The sequence below is a fragment of the Vulpes vulpes genome, chromosome 2, assembly GCF_048418805.1.
Source record: "Vulpes vulpes isolate BD-2025 chromosome 2, VulVul3, whole genome shotgun sequence".
NCBI lineage: Eukaryota > Metazoa > Chordata > Mammalia > Carnivora > Canidae > Vulpes > Vulpes vulpes.
The window spans coordinates 10,742,605-10,765,150 of record NC_132781.1 but is presented as its reverse complement, the minus strand read 5'-3'; the positions used below and the strand labels follow the sequence as shown (position 1 = coordinate 10,765,150).

Here is a 22,546-nt window from a genome sequence, read left to right as displayed (position 1 = left end):
TTCTGGTGGTTTGCTAACAATCTTTGACATTCCTTGTAGGCTTGTAGATGCATCACCCAGACCTATGCCTTCGTGTTCACGAGGTATTTTCCCTGTGTGTGTGCCTGTGTCTAAATTTCCCCTTTACTTTACTTTTATTTTATTTTACTTTTTAAAAAAGATTTATTTATTTAAGAGAGAGAGAGAGAGCGCACAGAGGCGGAGGGACAAGCAGATTTCCCCACTGAGCAGGGAGCCTAATATGGGGCTCAATCCCAGGACTCTGAGATCATGACCTGAGACAAAGGCGGTGCTTAACTGACTGAGCCACCCAGGTGCCCCTAAATTTCCCCTTTTTATGATGACCCTGGTCATATTGGATGAGGGACCCACCTTAATCCCATGTGACCTTATCTTAACTAATAATCTATGCAACGACCCATATATCTGAGGTACTGAGGGGTCAAGACTTCAACATATCAATTTTAGGAGAACGCATTTAACCCATAACATGAGAAGATAAACATGCCGACACACTAACACATTTGGTGTGATGCACACGTAAGCTTTGGGACAAGCTGCAGCTGGAATACCATGGGAGGTAATGGTATAACTTAACCTGGGAAGATGAAGAAAGCAATCGGTCGAGGGAGGACCTTAAATTGGCATAATGGAACTTGAAGTGTGGTTCTTCTCAGGAGAATAAGCAAGTAAAACAAGAGGCTTGCCATCTGGTCCGTGAGCAGACTACCTGCTTTTCCTTCTGATTTTCTATTGTTAATGACAGACTGGATGCTTCTAAATTGGGGGGTGTTAAATTGGAGAATGCGCGTGTGTGCAACACACACACACAGACACACACACACATGCTGTTGCTGTGTTGATTCCTAAAACCTAACCAATGTCTACAGGTGATGAGACCTACTAAGCCCTGTTGTCACAGGTGGCTTTCATGGATGGACACAGAAGTGGTGTGCTTAGAGGTTGGGGGAAGAGGGCATCCTTCCCTCTGTAACAAATGGTTCTAGTCCTAATGGAACAAAGCTTAAGAGGGAATGGGAGTGAGTAAGAACCAAGGATCTGTAGCCAGGCAAAGCTTATTTTTAGAAAAGGCCTGTAAGTCTTGAAACCAAAAAAAAAAAAAAAAAAAAAAGTTCTAGTCGAGTGTTACTAAGCTCTTAAATACTGATTTTTTTTTTTTTTTTTTTAAGAGAGAGAGAGCATGAGATCTGGGCAGAGGGCGGAGCAGAGAGAGAGAATCTCAAGCAGCCTCCACACCCAGTGCATGCAGTGCCCTGCTTGAGGCTCGATCTCAGGACTCTGAGGTCATGACCTGAGCTGAAATCAAAGACTCCATCACTTAACTGACTGAGCCACCCCAGCGCCCCTCTTTAATATTGATTTTACCAAAAAGTCTTTCCGACTGTGTGTAGACTTGTTAGAGCTAATAGCTTTTTTCTTTTTTTTTTTTAAAGATTTTATTTATTTATTCATGAGAGACACATAGAGGGGGGCGGGCAGAGACATAGGCAGAGGGAGATGCAGGCTCCATGCAGGGAGCCTGATGCAGGACTCGATCCCGGGACTCCAGGATCACGAAGGCAGGCGCTAAACCGCTGAGCCACCCAGGGATCCCCATGGCTTTATTTTTTTAATGTGGTCGGAGTATGCATAGGATAAAATTACGTATGGAAATACTAGGATCAGCTTGGATGAGAGGAGACAGTCTGGGATGAAATTTCAGGGCATGTTGTGTGATGGTTGGGGCTTAAGGTCAGGGGGGAAGGACTTTCCCAGCTCAGAACAGACATCCATCACTTGTCACATCGCCCTGCCAGCGTGTTGATGGTGGCATGCTTCAAGAACGGGTGGATCGGGTGGGGGCAGGTGGGCACCCCAGAAAAAAGCTGCAGGAAGGCAAAGCATCCCTCAGAGCTAGGTGGGTGGTCCTGGGACAGGCAATCCAAACAGCAAAAGGACAGGTGGGCAGCAGAAGCGAGGCAGAAAGTCAAGTATTCGATGAGTCAACATGAAAAGGGAAGAAAGAAATAATAAACAGAGAGATCAGTTGGGAGACAGGGATCAGAGAGTCAGAGGGTCCAGGAAACCAGGGTGCAGAATTCAGGCAGGAGTGTATGTTATTTTCCTGCCATATTAGCCCTGCTTTTAGGAAATGAGTATGGACCTCCCCTGTTTCTTGCACCTTTGGAAGCAGCCTTGGTTCACCTGGCTGTTGTGCGATGCGCTCATAGGAAACCTGTGCAGGTAGGGTGGAGAAGGAAACGCAGAAGAAGAGCAGCAGGAACTAGCTTGGGGCTTGTTTGAAACGAGCCCAGACTTATCTCCACGTTGAGTACCTGTGCGCACAGCTCAAAGTGGGACCTACAGGGTCAGAGGAAAACAGGAAATAGTGAATATCAGCTGGACGATCGGGCCACTTGGTTTATAGACTGAAGCCAGCTACTGGTTTTCTGTCCCAGGTTAGGAGGTGAGCCCCGTCTTACACAAGAAAGCAGCCCTGAGTCCTAGGCATCCAATTCTAAGGCAAAGCTGGGAAGAGAGCTTGTGTGTCCTTCTGTCCTAAAAACACATCAGGGGGATGGAGACAGTCTTTGCTGAAGCCATTGGGCAGTGTTAAGAAGCTGGGGCGATTTTTGTTCCCTTTGATCCAGCATTTCCGTTTCGAGAATCTGTCCTGTAATAACTAGTGATTCCAGAGTGCCTACTGTGTGCGAGGCTTTGTGATAAAGCACTTTACTTATTAGTTCTTACTTGCATAGAAACCTGAGAGGTAGGTAAGATTATCCCGAGTTTACAAAGGAGAGAATGAGAACGCAGAATGAGTAACCTGCCTGGGATCAGAGAGTTAGTGCTTGCAGAGCTGGGATTTGCATCTAGTTCATTTAAATTCCGAAGTTCATGTTTTTCACTACGTAACTGCCATGGCAAAATAGTGAAAAATAGAAGCACCCTACTGCATAATAATAAAGGAATAGTTTCAGCTACAGATACCTGCCTGATAATGTAACAGGTTATGAAGACAGAGCAATAATGTCAATGGGAAGATACTTATGACCCAAGAAGAAGAATGGTTATAGATACATAGAGTGATTATACGTGTGTGTGTGTGTGTGTGTGTGTGTGTGTGTGTTTATGTCTTTGTATTTTATTTTACCTCAAGTCCAGGAGTCTTTATTAGGGAGAGTTTCATTGAATCCAATTGTAGGAGGTATAGCTGAGCCTGATAGGAACTAAGAAATGGGTTTTCTGACTCTTTCTCTGTTTGCTCTCCCTCTGAAGGGGCCTTCATTCTGTTTTTCTTGGAGGGTTTTTCAATATGCATGTAGTTTCTTTTTGTGAGCCCAAGGCAGGGCTTGAACTCACAACCCTCAGATCCAGACCTGAGTGAAAAATCAAGAGTCCAGTGCTCACCTGACTGAGCCACCCAGGTGCTCCTCTGCACATGGTTCAAAAGAGATACTAGCCCTGGGTCCGTGTGACTTTGTAGCTTCAGTCCCCACCATTCTTTGGCTTGTTATAGTCTCTGGTCTGAGATCTAATTCTCTGTCTTGCAAAGGCAAAAAAAAAAAAAATAAATAACAGTAATGAAGAGTAGCCGATGGATTGGCTGGCCCCGAGTAAGGTGTCCATCTCTAGGGGCTTGCGGGGTAAGCATGGGGCCCACTGCTACTTAGAGATGCTGGGAGAACAGGTCATCTGGGTAGGAGCATGAGCAAGATGGGAAAATGTATTAACTTCCTAAGCACATGGGGAGGAGATAGAGGAGAAAATGAAAACGAATCCTGGCCGTTGAGGCTTTCAAAGGTGTGAAGCTTTGACAATATTGTGGCCTGTGGTGTTTCACTCATTCTTTTAATCGAAAGTCACTATAAATTTGCCTACTCTTGGTAATAAGGCACTTGGTGAATGAGAAAGGAGATGTGTCTCCTCTGATTCTCTCATCATCTCTGTGGGTGGGAGAGACTCAGACCCTCTACGCCATCCATCCTTTGTTCTCTGGCCGGTTGCCTCATGAGGAGCAGTAAGAGAAGCAGGAATACCAGCCAGTGAACAAACCGAGTCAGTGCCCTTGAACTGAAAAAAAAAAAAAAACATGGAAAAGGCACGCTGGTGCTCTCTCTATTGGCTAAGTGATAAATACAGGATTAATTTTTCTGATGACAGTTGCCCAAGTATGTTGGTACAGAGAGTTTGAGCAATAGATGCCTGGCGAGATGTAAAGTTTCCAGTCGTGGAAGGTTGCATCTAGCAGGGACCTTAGACATCATCTAGGATGAACACCTCATTTTACAGGTGAAGCGAGTATGGCTGAGAAAGATTGAGTAACTGGAAAGGTCGAGGTGATGGTGAACTGGTTCTGGAAGACACATCTCCGACACCCACACCTGGCCTGCTGTTAGCATCCCAGGTGCACCCTGATGCAGAGCCAACCTTTGACTCTCTGGGGAGCCCTTATACTCTTCCTATAAAGACAGAGACTAACCCCCGAGGCTTAAAGATAAAAAATAAACAAGAACACCAGGCACGGTGGAAATCAGGACCTCTGTTTATTCAGTGGGGCATCAGATGATTGAATGGGTCTTGTTCAATCATGCATGCAGCCATTCATCCATTTATTCATCCTCTGAACATTTATTAGATGCTTCTCAGTGTGGTTCACGGCTAGGCACCAGGAAGTGTGCAGAGAGATGATTCCTGCTTGCAAGAAGCTCAAATTCTAATGGGGAACAGATGTGTGTACCCACATTTGTGATTTCATGATAGCTCAAAGGGAAGGTGATTATCTGCTTAGATCTTGCAATGTGAATGGGAGAGTCAAAGATTAGGGTGGGGAGGCAAAGCGGACTCAGCTCTGGGCTGTGGGGCCATGTGCGGTGGTACGAATGTTCTGGAAATCCGGGATCTCTGTGTGGTTTTTAAGGTAGGGGGTCATCTCACAGAGCGGGGAGAGATGATGTCCGAGAAATAGGCAGGTGCCGAGGTACGGAAGGTGTTCATTGCCTGACTCTGATACCGAGGACCAAGTACTCCTGAGAAACGGTTTCTTCCAGCAGCTAGATTCAGATAATTTTGCATTTCAGACTCAACTATGCATCTGTGCATGACCTTAGCAACAGGTTTTGTTAATATTCTGAGCTCGGTATGAAACGGAGAGCCAAATTAGCACTGAAGAGCTTTCCTTTGGCAAATCTACGATGAACTTTATCGGTTAGACAAAGAAAAGATATTAACCTTTATGGGGAAGAGAGTTTGCCCAGGTTGATTAGTATTAGTGGTTTTCTTTACCATTTGATGACTCAACTCATCATGACATTTTGTTGGCATTTCGTCAACTTGCACTTGCCTTTGTTCTATAGGGCAGGCCTTGAGGTCTGATGATAGAGTTTGTATTCATCTGGGCATGTCTCCCACCCTGCTGTTTTGTTTTTTGGCTAACTAACTTGACTTTCCTGCCCGCCAAGACCTTGGGGGCTTGCCTTCCCCTTCCATTGCTTCCTCCATGAGGTCAAGTGAGTGCAACCTGCCGTTCTGGAGGTTTTACGGGGCAGAAACCCCAGCCTGTGTCTTCTAGAGCTGGACATTCAAACTCTCCGGACTTTGGCAGTCGGTCCTAACCTGTGAAGGAGAGGAATGCTCCCTGATTCCAAAGTCTTACAAAAGTGCCGGAGGGAGCACCCAGGTGATATTGGAAGGTGAAACCAAACCTGAGGTGGTCTCTCCAAATTTCATAAGCAGCTGCTATTATTTTTGTGTTGTTTTTCAACTTTTTTAAAGAAAGACATTTATTTATTTGAGAGAGAGAGAGAGAGAGAGAGAGAGAGAGAAGGCGTGTGTTTGCAAGCAAGTGCAGGGGGAAGCGCAGAGGCAGAGGGAGAAGCAGACTCCCAACTGAGCAGGGAGCCTGATGTGGGTCTTGATCCCAGGACGCTTAACTGACTGAGCCACCTGGGCGCCCCTGAAGTTTTTTTAAAAAATATTTTATTTATTATTTATTTGAGAGAGAGAGGGAGGGAGAGAGAGAAAGCACACACGTAGGGGGAGGGAGAGGGAGAATCAGACTCCCCGTTGAGCAGGGAGCCCAACTTGAGGGTCGATCCCAGGACCCAGAGATCATGACCTGAGTTGAAGGTGGGTGCTGAACCGACTGAGCCACCCGTAAACTTTTTTTTTTAAACGTAGAATTTCCGAAGTCTATATCCACAGCCTTGTAGACTGCTTAGCAACAAATCAGGGAAAGAAAAGTTAACCAGTTGTCCAAAGTTTTCATTAGATTTGTGATCTCATCGACCTCATCTAACTTGCTTGGGCCTCAGTTTCCTCTCCTTGTAATGAATGGTCGCTACATTCTGTTGTTTTCAAGAAATACCCAATTTGACTGGGAGGAAGCACGAAGGCTGAAATGTGGGGAGGAGGATACAGAGAGAGATACGGTGCAAATACAGAAGCATAAAATTAAGATGGGCGAATGCTAGCTGACGAAGTGGTTCCAACATTTTTACCTTCCCTGCATTCCCGTTGGGCTCAAGAAAACCATCCATGCTTTGGTTGTTTTAGGTAGAAGTTTGGAAGAAGTTAACTCCTTAAACCATACTTTCATAGCAGGCTGAGTTTACATATACCTGGAAAAGCATTTATCCGTTTTCACTCTGCTAAGGGTAAAAGGTAAATAGTGGAGATGGGGAAAGAACTTTGTTCTTTGTGTAATAGTTGTAAATGTGAGGATGTTTGTTTGACCAAGAAAGTTTAGGAAGTCTTCAGAAAAAGGACAGAATCCGCTTTATGGGTTGGTTTAGAGCCAATGTTCCTAAAAGTTTAAAAAAAAAAACAACAACAAAAATATATTCCAATCATTTGGAATTGATTTGAAAGAATAAAATAGATGTGCTGCCAGCAGTGTTAGATTGTTCGACTACAAACAACACTTTAAAAGAAGTGAACAGCTGTCACACTTCTCTGTCCTCTGTGGAGATTTAGCTTTGGAAAGATAACAAGTTTGCAAATTAACAGATCTCATCTAAATTCCATCCTTTTTCCCTGGAGCTTCTGACACTCCAGCCCCACCCCCTCTGAGAGCACAGGCCTTTGGTTCTCTTGAACCAAAGAACATTTGATTCCTTTTCCTCACTGTTGGATATGTTAGTAATTAGGCAGTTTTGAAATGAGAATGAATGAAGCAATGCTATCGTATATTTTTCATTTTATAATAACGACTCCACAATAAATATTTCACATATATATATATATTTTTTAAAAGATTTTATTTATTTATTCACAAGACACAGAGAGAGAGAGAGGCAGAGACACAGGCAGAGGGAGAAGCAGGCTCCTCGCAGGGAGCCCGACGCGGGACTCGATCCCAGGACCCCGGGATCACGACCTGAGCCAAGGACAGATGCTCAATCACTGAGCCACCCAGACACCCCTCATCTGTATTTTTATAAAAATAACTCAGTGGGGACATTTGCTGTTTAATTATAGAGTGGGGAAAAAAATTCAAAGAAATACTCGTTAGCCATTTTATTTGCAGAGTCAGGCTCAGCGCCTGGCACATAGTAGGTGCTCAACAAGTACTGTTTGAATAGATTATTTGTTAGCAGTGTACAGACTGAACCTTATGCAAACATTTAAAGAGAACGAAGATGGCCTTTGGTGCATTCACTTCTCAAATGAGAACTTCTCATCATACCTGTAGAATCCTCCTGGGTCTTCTTTATATGTGTATTTTTTTTATTATGGTAAAACACACATAGCAAAACTCACCATTTAAGTAATTTTAAAGCATATGATTCTGTTTTTTGTGGGGTTTTTTTTTTTTTTTTTTGGTAGTCACAACGTTGTGCAACCATCACCACTATCTAGTTCCAGAACATTTTTATCTCTACAGATGGAAAGCAGGCACCTCCCCCCACCCCAGCCCCTGGCAACCACTAAGCTACTTTCTGTTTCTATGGATTTGCCTATTCTAGATATTTCCTATGAATGGAATCATACAATATAGAGCCTTTTGTATCTGGCTGCTTTTACTTAGCATCATTTTTTTTCAAGGTTCATCCATGTTATAGCACGAATCAGTACTTCATTCCTTTCTATGGGTGAATATCATTCTATTGTATGGATTTATTATGTTTTTTCCTCTTTCCATCGCCCATCAAAATCTGGTGTCTAAAGAACCGCTTAAGAAGTAAGTAATAAGTTACATCTAAGGACAGCTAACTGCACTTAAATTAAAAACTCATCCAGGGGAATTTGCATCGTGCAAGTAGAAAACAGCTTAAAACTACATTTCTAATGGTGAAATCTCAGGGACAGGAATGGGAGACTCTTTAGTAGTGAATTACGTTGTCATGAGTATCTGACTTCCTGTGAAGGCGGGTCTATCAGTGGCTGTGGGACTGGAAAAGGTATCGAATTGAATAGATGGGCACCAGGGTTCTGATCTTGGGTGAGCTGTGAGTTAACTGTGTCACTTGGGTGCAGTGTTTTCTGTTTTGTTTGTTTGTTTGTTTGTTTAAGATTTTGTTTAATTATTTGAGACAGAGCGTGTGCATGAGCAGGGGGAAAGGTCAGAGGGACTCCCCACTGAGCAGGGAGCCCATTTCAGGAGTCGATCCCAGGACCCCGGGATCATGACCTGAGCTGGAGGCAGACACTTAGCCTACTGAGCCACCCAGGTGTCCCCTGTTTGTGACTTTGGTTTGATTTTAAGTTGGGCCCTTTGCTAAGCTCTTTGTGTGCGTTATCTCATTTAATCCTCACAAAAATTGCGCGGTGCAGGTATAATTTTATCTGCATTTGATACACGAGGAGTCCGTGAGTGATGAGGAGTAGGAAGACTAAAAACCATAGCCGAAGTTTCACTTCTAGTAAATTGTGGGGGCAAAAGCCAGACTCATGTCTGACTATCTTTAGCATGAGCTCATAACCAGCATATGGCAGGGCTTGGCAAACCGGGGCCCACCGTGTGTTTTCGTACAGCCCAAGAGCTAAAATGGTTCATCCGTTTTTAAATGGCTATAAAAAAAAAAAAAAAAAAAAAAAAAACCTCCAAAGAAGACTATTTCATGACACGTGAAAATTATACGGAGTTCAAATTTCTGTCTATAAATAAAGTTTTATTGGAACATAGCCACGCTCATCGGTTTACATATTATCTCTGCTTTCGTGCTACGATGACAGTGTTGAGTTATTGGGACAGAAACTGTGGCCCACAAAGCCTAAAATATCTCCTCTCTGGCCCTTTATGGAGTAAATCTGCTCGTTTCCTCATTTGTAAAATGGAGACAGGGAAAGAATTTAATTAAATTATTCTGCAGGTCCCTTTCAGCTTTAATGTTCTGAGAATTGCAGAGAAAGTTGTTTACATCTGCTTACATGAGAAGTCGCCAGCTCTCTCTGCCTTCCTCTCTCTTAACAGATGAGTTTGCCTCTTTGCTAAAAATGACTGAGCATCATTCCCGCTGCGGACCACACGTCCATGCCCTGACCCCACATCTCTGTGTCTGTGTCTATCCTGTCCTTGATTCATCTATTCTCAGTAATAACAAGATAACCGTTTGTTAGATGCCTGTGATGCTCGAGCACTCAGTGGGGCCGTCAAGAAGGCTCAGAGATCAGAGATGGAAGGTCAGATTTGTTATTTTCATTTTATAGATGTGAGGACTGAAATGTGGGGAAGTCACCTTGTTTCTCCAGGACACAAAAGTTGGTAAATTGTGGTGCTGGAGCGTGGACCTCAGGTCACCCCTTTCTGATCCCAGGGCCTTTCCTACTCTTGACTGATGTTCTCTTTGCCCTCTGTCTACCTAAAGTTATCTCTCCACCCCATTCTGCACCCCATTCCTCTATGCACACCCTCTTCACTTCCCCACCCCTTTTTCTAATGGTCTTTTTTCATTTATTTTATTTATTTTATTTTTATTAAGCTTGCATCCTGAGAGCAACATTTGCTTAGGCCAGCTCTCCTGGCCATATCTGCTGACCCTACCCCACGCCCCACCGCGTGTGAGATTCTCCTCCTTTTGGGTGGGTTTAGGGCAAGAAAGCATGAATTACATCTGGTTCTGGCATTTGCAGCTATGTGACCTTGAATATTTGACCTAACTTCACTAGTTCTGAGTGTCCCAATCTGTGAAATGGGGTGATGGATAATCTCAACCGCAAAGGCTTGATTTGAGAATGAAATGTGTTCCCTCACATGTTATATACCAAAACAGTACTTTCTATCCTTTTTTTTAAAAAAAGATTTTATTTATTTATTCATGAGAGATACACAGAGAGAGAGAGGCAGGCTCCATGTAGGGAGCCCGATGCAGGACTCGATCCCGGGTCTCCAGGATCACACCCTGGGCCGAAGGCAGGCGCTAAACCACTGAGCCACCCAGGGATCCCCAGTACTTTCTACCCTATGGCCCAGTCTCCAGCCCCAGAATTACCTTGCTTGGTTTTCTAGAGTATTTTGTGATTTCTCTCCACCCGGCTTTCCAATTTATGTTCAGCTTATTTTTCATTCCCTGACGTGCTTCATCTCCTCTGGTTAGCCTCTTATCTTTATTTTTCTTCAGTTTATCTTACCCATACTCAGTGCCTGTTCTCGGTGTGATTATTTTCCCCTCCTTCCCTTCAAATCCTGTGCATTGGTCAGGCCTAAGCTGGAGTGTCAGAGTCTCCTGTGACTGAGTCCTTCTGTCCCGATCGCTTCCTTTTTGAACTTCCTTTGAATGTGGAGTTGCAGAGCCGTAGACCGTGGCAACGAAAGGCATCGTGTTTTTCTTCCCACTTGGCCAGGTTAAGTAGCTTTAGTAAGGTATTATATAAATCTTCTCTGAATCACATACACTTTCTTGTATTATTCACCATTCAGTCAACAAGAGTCAGGGAGCTTATTCTATAATAGGCTCTGAATTAAGGGACAGATGGTAAAGACCAGTTTTATGCACTTGCACTTGAGAGTGAGTGCCTCTTTGGGAAACTTGCTTGCCTTAACCTAATCCTGGCCCTGGTTAAGGACCTTAACTTGTCTTAAGAACCCACCATTGGAGCGGTGTGTAGGGGATGCACAAATATTCTTTAAAAAAGGGCAAGATGGGGGCACCTGGTGGCTCAGTATGTAAAGCATCTGCCTTTGGCTCAGGTCATGATCCTGGAGTTCTGGGATCAAGTCCGGTGTTGGGCTCCCTGCTTAGTGGGGAGCCTACTTCTCCCTTTGCCCCTCAACCCACTCATACTATCTCTCTCTCTCTCACTCCCTCTGTGTGTCATAAATAAATAAAATATTTTTTTAAAAGGGCAGAATAATGGCCAAGTAGAGATTTCAACAACATAGAAGAAGTAGTGATTAATTTGGAGGGGCATTAGGAAAGCTTTGCAATGGAAGAGACATTTGAGCTGGGTTTTGAAGGGTGAATAAGAGTTCAATAGCAAGGAGAACACATTTTAGTCAGAATAAAGAGTATAGGAAGAGCAAAAGAGCTTGAACATGCATGTTCTGTGTGGTATGTAAGTTTGTGATACTGCCAGGGTGTGTCTGGGATGTACTGTCCCTAGGGCATTGGTGGAGAGGCAATAATGGAGGCAGTAACAAAAATTCAGATTTTTTTTCAAAGTTTTAAAAAAGATTTTATTTATTTATTAGAGAGAGAGAGAGAGAGAGAGAGAGAGAGAGAAAGAAACAGGAGCATGAGCTGGGAGGGTGAGGGGCAGAGGGAGAAGCAGAATGCCTGTTGAGCAGGGAGCCGGATGCAGGGCTCCATCCCAGGACCCCTAGATCATAACCTGAGCCAAAAGCAGACGCTTAACCAACTGAGCCACCCAGGCACCCCTCAAAGAAATTTTTTTTTTTGGTCTCAAAAGTCCATGCTCTGATCCTGGTACCTCATTCTACTTCTTTATAAAATTTCAGAGTAGAGTTGGTCCTAAAATATTTTTAGATAATCCAACCTTCTAGATTTGTCATTCTGTACCAGTGTACTACAATGTGCTTATTTTCAGGCTCCCACAACCCCCTTTTCTTTTCTGCCCCTGTGCTTGCTATGTGATGTACTTTGTGAATAGAAAGGTTGATGGGGTCATGGGGTTTAGTGGCACATCATCTGGAAATTTCTGGTTGAAGTAGGGTGCTCTGCTGGTCTTGGTTGATCTCTTGGCCTTGAGGATGATCTCTGAACTGATAAGAGAATTTTGTTGTCAAAATGTACAGAAATTGGGGCACCTAGGTGGCTCAGTTGGTTAAGTGTCTGCCTTCAGCTTGGGTTGTCATCCCAGGGTCCTGGGATCCAGCTCCCAGTTGAGTTCCTTGCTCAGCTGGCAGCTTGCTTCTCCCTCTCCCTCTGCTCCTCCCCTTGCTCTTGTGCTTTCTCTTTCACTCTCTCTCTCATAAATTAAAAAAAACAAAAAACAAAAAAAAACTTTAAAAAATATATGCACAGAAATTGATTCTTGGGGATCTTGGCAGGAAAGGAATCCATTGAAAGAACTTAGGGTGGCTCGTGAAAGGTCCCACAGGCGCAGAGAATTAGAATCAGAGTCAACAGAGCTGGAACAAAACCCCAAAGTACACCAAAGGGGGCTGGTGCAGACACTACTGCTCCCACCAGGGGTACAGATACACAGCGTGCACCACTGCTACTGGACAGGGGGTGTGGTTGTCATCAGAACTGCTGCCAACAAAGCTTCCCCAAACTGGATGGAGCTGCCACTACCATTGTCAAGTGCTGAATTGGATCATGTGCTATCCCTGCCGGTCTACATCGCGAGGGGCTGATTCCAAGTCTGCCGTGATCACCCTGGGCTTATTGCTCTAGTACAGAGGATGCTGGGAAAATGAGTATCCTGGCTTCTGTAATGGGTGGCTGGCTGTCTTTGCCTCATGATGTGGAGGACTCCAAACATAGGAAGGGGGCTCAGATGCCAAACGCATGACAAATGTCCACTGCAGTCTCTAAGCTGGCCATTGTGTGCATGCCACTGACTTTCTTTAGCTGGGGATTTATGGGAAAATCAAAGTGCCTTTGCATCAGGAAAAGATTTTACCAACTCTCCGAGATAGAGGAAGGAAACTCGACTCGAGGGAAGTTAAGCAGTGGAGAGAAAACTCTCGAGTCTTAGATTACTTACTGACCTCAAAAGCAAAAGGGCTGGCTCAGCCTTCACTAGGCCTGTCAGTGAGCTAATTCTAGCTCATTTAACAAAAGCGACGTTTTCTGTGTGCATGACATTGCCTTGAGCGGTGCACAGTTTTTAGGAATCAAAGATAAAAATCATAGATGAACATTTGTTTTATCCTTACTAAAAACTCGATGGAGTAAACCAAGTACTTTTCTCCTTTCACTGAAAGGCAAGCCCCCAAAACTACCACCTTCATTTAGACACTCAACAATCTCCTTTTTGGTAAACCCAAGGCTGGGACCTGGTCCTTCCATTCATTGCTCTTTAGGATTCTCCCCCTACCACAGGCGTTTCCCTGTATGAACCCCCCCCTTTCTTTGGGTAACAAATGAATTGTCTGTAAATGCTTGAGCTCCACCAAGAGTACTAAAAGAACTCTTGATTTTTATGCATAATGATTGGGTCGCTAGGACACACACAGTTGCTTTGTTTCTCAGGGTGGTGATTTGGATGAGAGACTTGTTGCATGAAAAACGTAAACCTCACAAAGGTCTCTCTTCCTTATTTTGGGGTACTTATGCTATCAACTTCAGTTTTCAATGTATCCATCTCAGCTTTACTCCAAAGTTGTTTCAGTCCTCTGGACTCTGGGCATCAGGCTGCAGAGGCGATCGGCTGGGTACCTTCACACCTAAGGAGTTAAGGGTTTAGAGCGAGAAAGAGACTTTGTTTATTTTTTACCCTGCAACAAAGGTATTTTGGGCATGTAGCATGTTGTCTTACCAGCTGCTGCTTCCTTTGGTGCTGGCTGTGTTGGTTGCTGTACTCTCTTCTGGTGATTAATGGAAACTGGGGTAGGGGAGGGCAGATCCATCCCTTTGTCTAAGAATATCAGGTTTACATAATCAGGCCCGTAATTGACAGTTGACTGTTGGGCAGCAAAACTCCAGGCTTCTCCTAGGGAATGAATACAGGGTACAAGGATACAGCTTGGATTTACGTTAGTCAACAAGTTTTTGGAGTGACGCACGGGGAGGCCTAAATGATTCTAAGTACTCAGAGATTGAATTGCGGGATTTAGAATCATGTTACGTGGGGCTAAATCAGTAGGAGCAGGACTGGCTGAGCCAAGTTACTCTCTGTACCTCAGTTTCTCCACCAGTGTTTGAAGGTCTTTGCTATGTGCCAGACCTTTTGTGTCTGTTAGCTTAACACTCCTTCACTGCTAACGTTTTAGGGAAGTGTTTTCTGTCTTTTGCAGGTGAGGAAATAAAGTGCAAGGGGTTGGGGGGGGGGTGATGCTGAGTAATTGTCCTTGAGGGGACAGAGCTAGTGAAGAGTGGGCTGGGGATACAAACAGCTGGGGTGCTCCAGAGCGACTCAGCTTACTGACCTTTTCTTGCCCATGACCTTTCAGGCAGCATTTCAGTACTGCCTGTAATGCCCACCTTAGGGCCTCCCAACCCTTTTACAAGGTGGCTGTGTTTGGAGCTTATTGGGGAATGGGTGTTTGAACACACAGTTGCTGGACTTCCCTGGCTCAGTCAATTCTGCTCTGGTGGTCATTGAATGTGATACCTTTAGCAGATTTGATGATGTGCATGATTTCTAGAACTTCCTGTGTTTTGTTTGTTTTTTTTTTTTTAAAGATTTTATTTACTTATTCATGAGAGATAGAGAGAGGCAGAGACATAGGCAGAGGGAGAAGCAGGCTTCCTGCATGGAGCCCAGTGCAGGACGGGATCCCAGGACCCTGGGATCACGACCTGAGCCGAAGGCAGATGCTCAACCCTCTGAGCCACCCAGGCACCCCTAGAACTTCATGTTTTATTGTAATCTTCCCTTCCGACCTACGAAGGAGTCCTAAGCCAAGGCAGGTTTGGGAAGTGGAATTTGAAATGAACACAAAAGGCAGTTTGGTTAACAGGTAGGGGTGAGAAGAGGGAGGATACGAAGGAAGGAAGGGTGTGAGTGGCCTTCAGAGGGGTGAGCCTCAGCAGAGGCCAGGCAGGGGTGGGGAGGGGCTCATGTAGCGGAAGGTCAGTGAATGAATGAATGAATGATGAATGAATGAAGAGTTAATCAGTTCATGAATCAATGAATCAGTTACTAGCAAAGGAGAGCTGGAGGCAGAGGGTCTCGTATCCCAGCACAGGCCCAGGCCAGGGAGCCGGGCAAGAGCCTGGACCAAGTCCAGGGAAGTGCAGCTCGGCCAGACTGTTGAGGTCATTTGGCACACAGGGCCCTTTTGACCTGAAATTGAGAGACTGCGTCTGGAACACAGCAGAGGGAGGACTCAGCGCAGGGATGAAGGGAGGGACCCCGTCAGCCTGGGACCACAGCAGGGAGGCATCTTTAAGTGCCTGTTCTTTCTGTCAGCCACCAGGAACTCACCCTAAATATTGTTGCAGCGTACCTCTGATTTGTCTGGCTGTTTCTAATTTCTGTCTCAGGACTCCTTACCCCACTGTAAAATCAAGCAAAGGCCCAGTTATCTAGCTCGGTAGAGAAATGTTCTCAGAGTTTTTTTTTGTTTTTTTTGTTTTTTTTTTAAACTGAAGTTGGGTCCTCTGAGCACTGAGTCCTAATAGAACCCTGTTTTCCATAAGACTCTTTCCCCAAGGCACTGTCTTTTATTCTTTTCATTTAAATGGAGTCTAACTTTTTATTTTTTTTTAAAGATTTTATTTATTTATTCATGAGAGGCACACAGAGAGGGCAGAGACGCAGGCAGAGGGAGAAGCAGGCTCTCTGCGGAAGCCGGATGCGGGATTCGATCCCAGGACCCCGGGATCACGCCCTGAGCCAAAGGCAGACGCTCAACCGCTGAGCCACCCAGGTGCCCCAGTCAATGTTTTTATTCAGAAGCACGAGCACGTGCGTGGGAAGCCCACGAAGCGTTGCTAAGGTCTGTGTTCGCAGCCCTGGTGGGTGACTCCTGGGTCGTGGCCCCCCCCCCCACTCCCGTTTGCTGGCCTGGGGCCTTGCCACAGTCAGTGTCACCATCCTGGCCCTACTCCCAGCTGTGGCCACCACTGCAGCCAAGGCTCTTTTCACTCTTTTCATTTGCCATTGTCTTTTGCTTTTGCTTTTCTCTTCAGGCACATTTTTGCTCCGGGCCCCTGTGGTTTGCTTCTTTAGCCTCCCCAAGGTAACGAGAAGGCTCCTTCCTTCTGGTCAGTGGACAGACTGTTCGCGGGCTGGATGTCCTCCTGGTGGTGTGTCTCCTCTTGGCTCGCTGCAGCCTTGCTCAGAGCGTTTGTTTTCATTGCTGGCCGTGGAGGTGCTTCCTCCTTTCCTTTTTTTTTTTTTTTTTTTTTTGCCTCTGGTTTCTTCTGTCATTGGGGTTTGTGGCTTTTCCACATGGGGAAGTTGCTCAAAGCAGGCGTCCCTTGACACCCGAGGTGGTAGTAGGTGCAGTAGGGCTGGCTGGGTGGCACCCTTGCAGGTGATCTGCATGCACCCCTTGCCAAGGTCAAGGTCAAGGGGGGGGACCGGCCCTCCCAGCTTACAGGCTTTGAAAGGGCCATTGCCAATCCTTTGATGATGGTGAAAAATTATAAGGGAGACTGTTTTTCTCCTCCTCTTCACGTGATCAAGAACAAGGATTGTGGAGTCCGGCGACCTGAGTTCAAATCCTGGCTCTTCCCCTTATTAGCTGTGTAGCCTTAGGCAAATTACTTAACCTCCTTGTTTCTTACTCTGTAAAATGGGGGCAATACTTGTTGTATTATAACACAATATTATATGTCACAATATATATTGTATGTGTTATGATATATAACATACATTAAATATATCATTATATTATGTGCACACCCCAGAGTTATATTTGTAGATACCATATTATTACCTTTATTGTGTTATTATATATTATTGTAATGTATAGCATACCCACTTGTATTTGTTTTATTTTTTTTTGTATTTGTTTTATATAACAAGCTACTATATCATAATAACATATGCCATAACACTGTATATAAAATTATATATACATAATATACTTTACATATACGTAATATACATAACTTTACATATGTGCATACATAACTTTATAGATGTATGACGTATAGTATGCATAACTTTATATACATAAGTTTATATATGTATAATATATAGTATGTATAACTATATACCTAACTTTATATATGTATAATATAGTATATAAACCACACATATATAGTGAATATATACAAAGCCTTGAGAACAGAGCTGATATACAGCAAGCAGGTGCTGAATGACTTTGCATTATTCTTCTTTGTTTTTATGTTTCTGTTTTTGTGTTTTTTTTGTTTTTTTTTTTTGGAGGGGGGAGTATACTTTTGTTTTTGACCTAAAAGCAAAACTGAGTATTATTCCTCAAACTCCTCTGAGTGGCTGATTATCATTTCTGTTCTTTTTTATTTTTATTTTTATTTTTTTTAGATTTTATTTATTTATTAATGAGAGATACAGAGAGAGAGAGAGGCAGAGACACAGGCAGAGAGAGAGAAGCAGGTTCCATGTAGGGAGCCCGATGTGGGACTTGATCCCGGGTCTCCAGGATCACTCCCTGGGCCAAAGGCAGGCACCAAGCTGCTGAGCCACCCAGGCATCCCCTGTTCTTTTTTATTATTTTTTAAATTTTATTTATTTATTTGAGAAAGCAAAAGACAGAGAGAGCAAGTGAGAGCAGGAGCAGCAGCCAGGGGAGGGGCAGAGGGAGAGGGAGGAGCAGATTCCTTGCTTGAACAGGGGGCCCAACTTGGGGCTTGATCTCCGGACCTCAGGATCATGACCTGAGCTGAAGGGTGATGTTTAACTGACTGAGCCGCCCAGGCGCCCCTTCTATTCTTCTTTTAAGGATGCAGTATTTCTCAAGTAGTAGGCAAAGAATGAGTGTGTGAAGCTTGGTTTAAATCTCAAGCACAGGGATCCCTGGGTGGCACAGCGGTTTGGCGCCTGCCTTTGGCCCAGGGCGTGATCCTGGAGACCCGGGATCAAATCCCACGTCAGGCTCCCGGTGCATGGAGCCTGCTTCTCCCTCTGCCTGTGTCTCTGCCTCTCTCTCTCTCTCTCTGTATGACTATCATAAATAAATAATAAAATAAAAAAAATTGTTTTAAAAAAAAAAATCTCAAGCACAGTGAGAACCTGGTGGCAACTCCTAGTCTGAGGCCATAGCTTTTGGGAAGGTTGATCTCCACGCTGCTTGGTCAGGGGTTATCCACTCAGTCCACCCATGGCCCTGGGCCAACTCCCTGGGCCTACAAAAGATTGCTCTAGTTTCCAGTGCTTTTCTGTTCCATTCAGAGACTACTGGGCTTGGGATGAAGCCTTAGAGGTCATGCTCAGGCCCAGCCTTTGCCCAAGCTTTGCCTCTCTGTAACATTCTGGAGATAGGGAACCAGGAATCAAACCCACTCTTTAAATTTGGGTAATAGAGTATTTTTTCCTTAAGATGTCTCCTTTAAGATCTGTGTTTGATGATACAGTTGAACCAGGAAGTGAAGCCAGATTTTAGTTTATTCAAAAAACATATTTTGCAAGCATCTTATGTGCCAGGAAAATATAAATGAGATCCTACCCTCAGAAGAGTTACAGTCTGGACAGTACAGTTTTGTAAACACACACATGTATACCTAAACACACAGATATAATAGGAACACTATGATAGGAAAGTATTTTTGGTACTTGTGGACACAAAAGCAAGAGGGTTCTATTCAACCTTTGAGTAAAATGGGATGGGGTGGGGTAAGCCTTGAAAATGTTTATGGAAGAAATTTATTTGAGCTGAATCCAGAACATTGAGTAGGTTTGCATGAGTCAGAGAGAAAGGAAGCATATTCTAGACAGAGAAAGCACCATGAGTAAGGGCACAGGACCTCAAAGCATCCTGGTGGTCTGAGAACTACAAGAATTTGTCATGGCTGAAATGAAGTATGAGTGAAAGGGAACAATGGTCAGGGGTTATCAGTAGCATGCTGGAGCTGGCTCCTGTCTGGTTCATAACAGCCATCTATTAAATAGCCAGTAATTTTGTAAGCTGGTCGTTAAACTGGTGGTAGCTTGAAATGGATAGTGGTGGAAATATTTTCACCATGGAAATCAGCAAATACCCACATATCAGGGCTCGTCCTGCAAAGAGCTGTTTTACCATACTGTAGTGATGGAGATGCCCTTGTATGTCACTCTGATAATTATTCTTTTTTTTTTAAAGATTTTATTTATTTATTTGAGAGAGGGAGAGAGAGAGATTGGGGGGTGGAGCAGAGGGAGAGGTACAAGTAGACTCCCCGGTGAGCATGGATGGAGCCCGATGCGGGGCTCCATCCCAGGACCCTGAAATCATGACTTGAGCTGAAACCAAGAGTCAGATGCTCAACCCACTGAGCCAGCCAGGCACCCTAGTAATTATTCTTTAAGATTCCTCAGTGTAGGTGATGGGGAGCCAGTGCAGGATGGCTGGCAGGGAAGCCACATGGTCAGATTTGTAATTTAGGAAGATAACTCTGTGTCTTTGGTCCTGTCCCTCAGGAAACAGATCCAGAGAGGGAGCTTTGCATGCTGGAGATTTACTGGAGAGCATTATTGCAACTAGCACTTGAAGGCAAGCAAAAGAAAATGGGCCTGGGCAGAAGTCACAGTTAAGTAGTGAAGCAGTTGTAAAGCTCATCCCACAGGGGTGCTTTGGAGCTGGAATGGCCCATCAAAGAGAACCAACCCAGAGGCACCTGTGTGTGTGTGTGTCTGTCAGGATAGAGGCTGTCCCTGTGGAGGGGTACATAACCATGGTGAAGTGGCTCTGTTCATCTGAGAGCACTTTGTGGAGAAGGCTCAGCAAGTAGTGGAGCCTGAAGGTGATTTGGTGTCTGTTTGGAGGATACACGAGCTCTGGGGGAGGTGGAGGGCAAGAAAACCAGTTGGGAGAGTATTAAAGCATTCCAGGTCCAAGGTGATGGGGACGCCTGGGTGACTCAGTGGTTGAGAGTCTGCCTTCAGCTCAGGACATGATCCTGTGGTCCTGGGATCAAGTCCCACATTAGGTCCCCAACAGGGAGCCTGCTTCTCCCTCTGTCTCTGTCTCTGCCTCTTTCTGTGTGTCTCTCATGAATAAATAAATAAAATAAAAAAAAAAGATAATGAAGGCATAGGGGGCACCTGGGTGGCTCAGTTGGTTAAGTGTCTGCCTTCGACTCAGGTCATGATCCCAGGGTCCTAGGATTGAGCCCTGGATTGGGCTCCTTGCTTAGTGGGGAGCCTGTTTCTCCCTCTCCCTCTGCCTGCCACTCTGCCTACTTGTGCACTCTCTCTCTGTGAAATAAATAAATACATAAAATATTTTAAAAAGAGAGAGAGAGAGACATGATGAAGGCATAAACTAAGGAGGTAGTGATAGGGAGGGGCTCAAGTGTGGGAAGGTGGGGTCTGTGGGGCTAGCTCCCCTCCTGTAGTAGTCCTCCTCCACTAAGTGCCACGGCTGCCCCCCACCCGGGTACCTTTGGCTGTGTCTGGAAACGTTTTTGTTGTCATAACTGGCAGGGATTGTGTGTCTGTGTGTGTGCTACTGGCATCTAGTGGGTAGAGGTCAGAGAAGCCACCAAACACCCTATGAAGCACAGAACAGCCTCCATAGCAGAGTCACCAGCCCCCACACATTGGGAGTGTCAAGGTTGATATAATATTAAGAAGAAAGGAATGATATTTGGAATAAGGACAGGAAATGGGAGAGATTTTTCTCTGCCCCTTCCCTGGGCATCTGCGTATTGAGTCCCTAACGCAGCACCAGATTGCTGAAGTGGAGACGGTATTTTACAGAGAAGAGAAGAAATTTGATCTTACCAGCAAATGCATATCATCGAGTCACTAAAGTCCTTGCTTGTCTCCTATGCAAGTTTTAATTCTAGGTAGCAGTAGGTTCCCACGTGTTTCCCTTCCATCTTCCTTCCAAAAGAGGAAAGTAAACCAGAGCTTCATTCTGTATTGAAAAACACAGAGGTACAAGCAAGCACATATAATAAGGGGCTTGATCCCAGGACCCCAGGGTTGGGGGGATTGTACAAGCAAGCACATATAATAAGGGGGCTCTTCAAATCACCTCTGGTTTTTGCTGGCGTCATTAAAAGTTTTGCAAAACAGTGGTAGGGGATGCTGTTCAGACACATTGCTTAGGTTTTAGCAAAGTAGTCGAGCAGAGGAAGAACATTAAATTTAATTAGGCAGAAACCAGAAGTTGATTAGGGAGGTTGGAACTCAGCTCGTGGAGAAGCACTATGTCAAGTATCTTTGTTTGCTTCTTAACGGGGAGCACGTTCAGTTGCAGCAAGGTGGCGAGAGCCTTGGTGCCCTTTTATTTTTATTTATTTTTATTTTTTTGGCTGAAAGCTGGTTAGTGCACAGGGCGACCGTCTGCCAGGTGCACTGAGACATCCTGGTCAGAGGTGAAGAATGACTCCGAGCAGGTTGGAGGGAGCAGAGTGACTGGGAGGTCCGGCAGGTGCCCTTCGGGGAGGGGCGGGGGCAAGCAGGCCGAGCTGCGGCGTTGGCAGGGAGCAGACGTGCAGAGCTCCGGCATGGGCATTAGTGGGAGAAGCATGAAAGGGAGATTTATTTATGCCTGGTACTAGGATACCAGCTGATAGACTAGAGCAGTGGTTGAAAACTTTTTTGGAAAGGGGGCAGATATTCGGTTTTATGGGCCAGATGATCTCTTGCCCCTCTGCCTAGTGTGAAAGCAGGCAGATGATATGGAAATCAATGAACGACCTGTATCCAGTAAAACTTTATTTACCAGAACGGGTGGCAAGGCCAGATTTGGCCAGTGGGCACTAATTTGCTGACCTCAGCTTACGGTCTTGAGCCGGTGCACTTAAAAAAGAAAAAAGATTTTGCTATGCTATTTAAGGAAGGTATGGATATGAGGGCAGAGGTGCAATTAAGATTTATGACTAAGGGACCAAACACATTTATTTTCTTTCTCTAATCTTGGTCTCTTACTCTTGGCCATCTTTCTCCTTTCTTTAATTATATGCATATAATTTTTATATTTAATAAGTTGTTATTAATGAAATCCTTTGCAATAATTGATCATATAATAATTTGATTTATACTAACCGATTTTCTGGTTTGGGGAGGAAATGTTAAATAGTGGGAGGAAACTTTGCTACTCTCTTCTCTTTGCTGTTTGCAAATGTAATTTAGTTATTTTTTTCTCTTGGTGGAGCTCTTTAATTATGTTTTCTTCGATATTACCATTGACCTTGAGTCAGTGATTCTCAACCTTGACTGTATATTCAGATCACCTGGGGGGACTTTTAGTGTTTCCATTGCCCAGGCTGTATTTGGAACAATTCATCAGAACTCTAGGGTTAGGGCCAGGCATCATTATATTTTAAAGCTCCCTGGGGACTCAGATGTGTAGCCAAGGTTCAGAACCACAGCCTTGGATTTAAAGGAAAAAAAG

General features: G+C 44.6%; 1 protein-coding gene and 1 long non-coding RNA gene across 4 annotated transcripts in view; one reads left to right on the top strand and one right to left on the bottom strand.

Moving 5' to 3' along the window:
- MAP2K6 (mitogen-activated protein kinase kinase 6) overlaps positions 1-22,546 on the top strand; it is a 150,445-nt gene that overhangs the window by 41,072 nt on the left and 86,827 nt on the right. The gene's annotated exons all lie outside the window — the stretch shown is intronic.
- Positions 16,358-21,049, bottom strand: LOC140597699 (uncharacterized). The gene is made up of 2 exons (XR_011999554.1): positions 20,926-21,049; positions 16,358-16,806 (listed from the first exon to the last, which is right to left on the bottom strand). It is a non-coding gene; the product is annotated as an uncharacterized lncRNA (long non-coding RNA).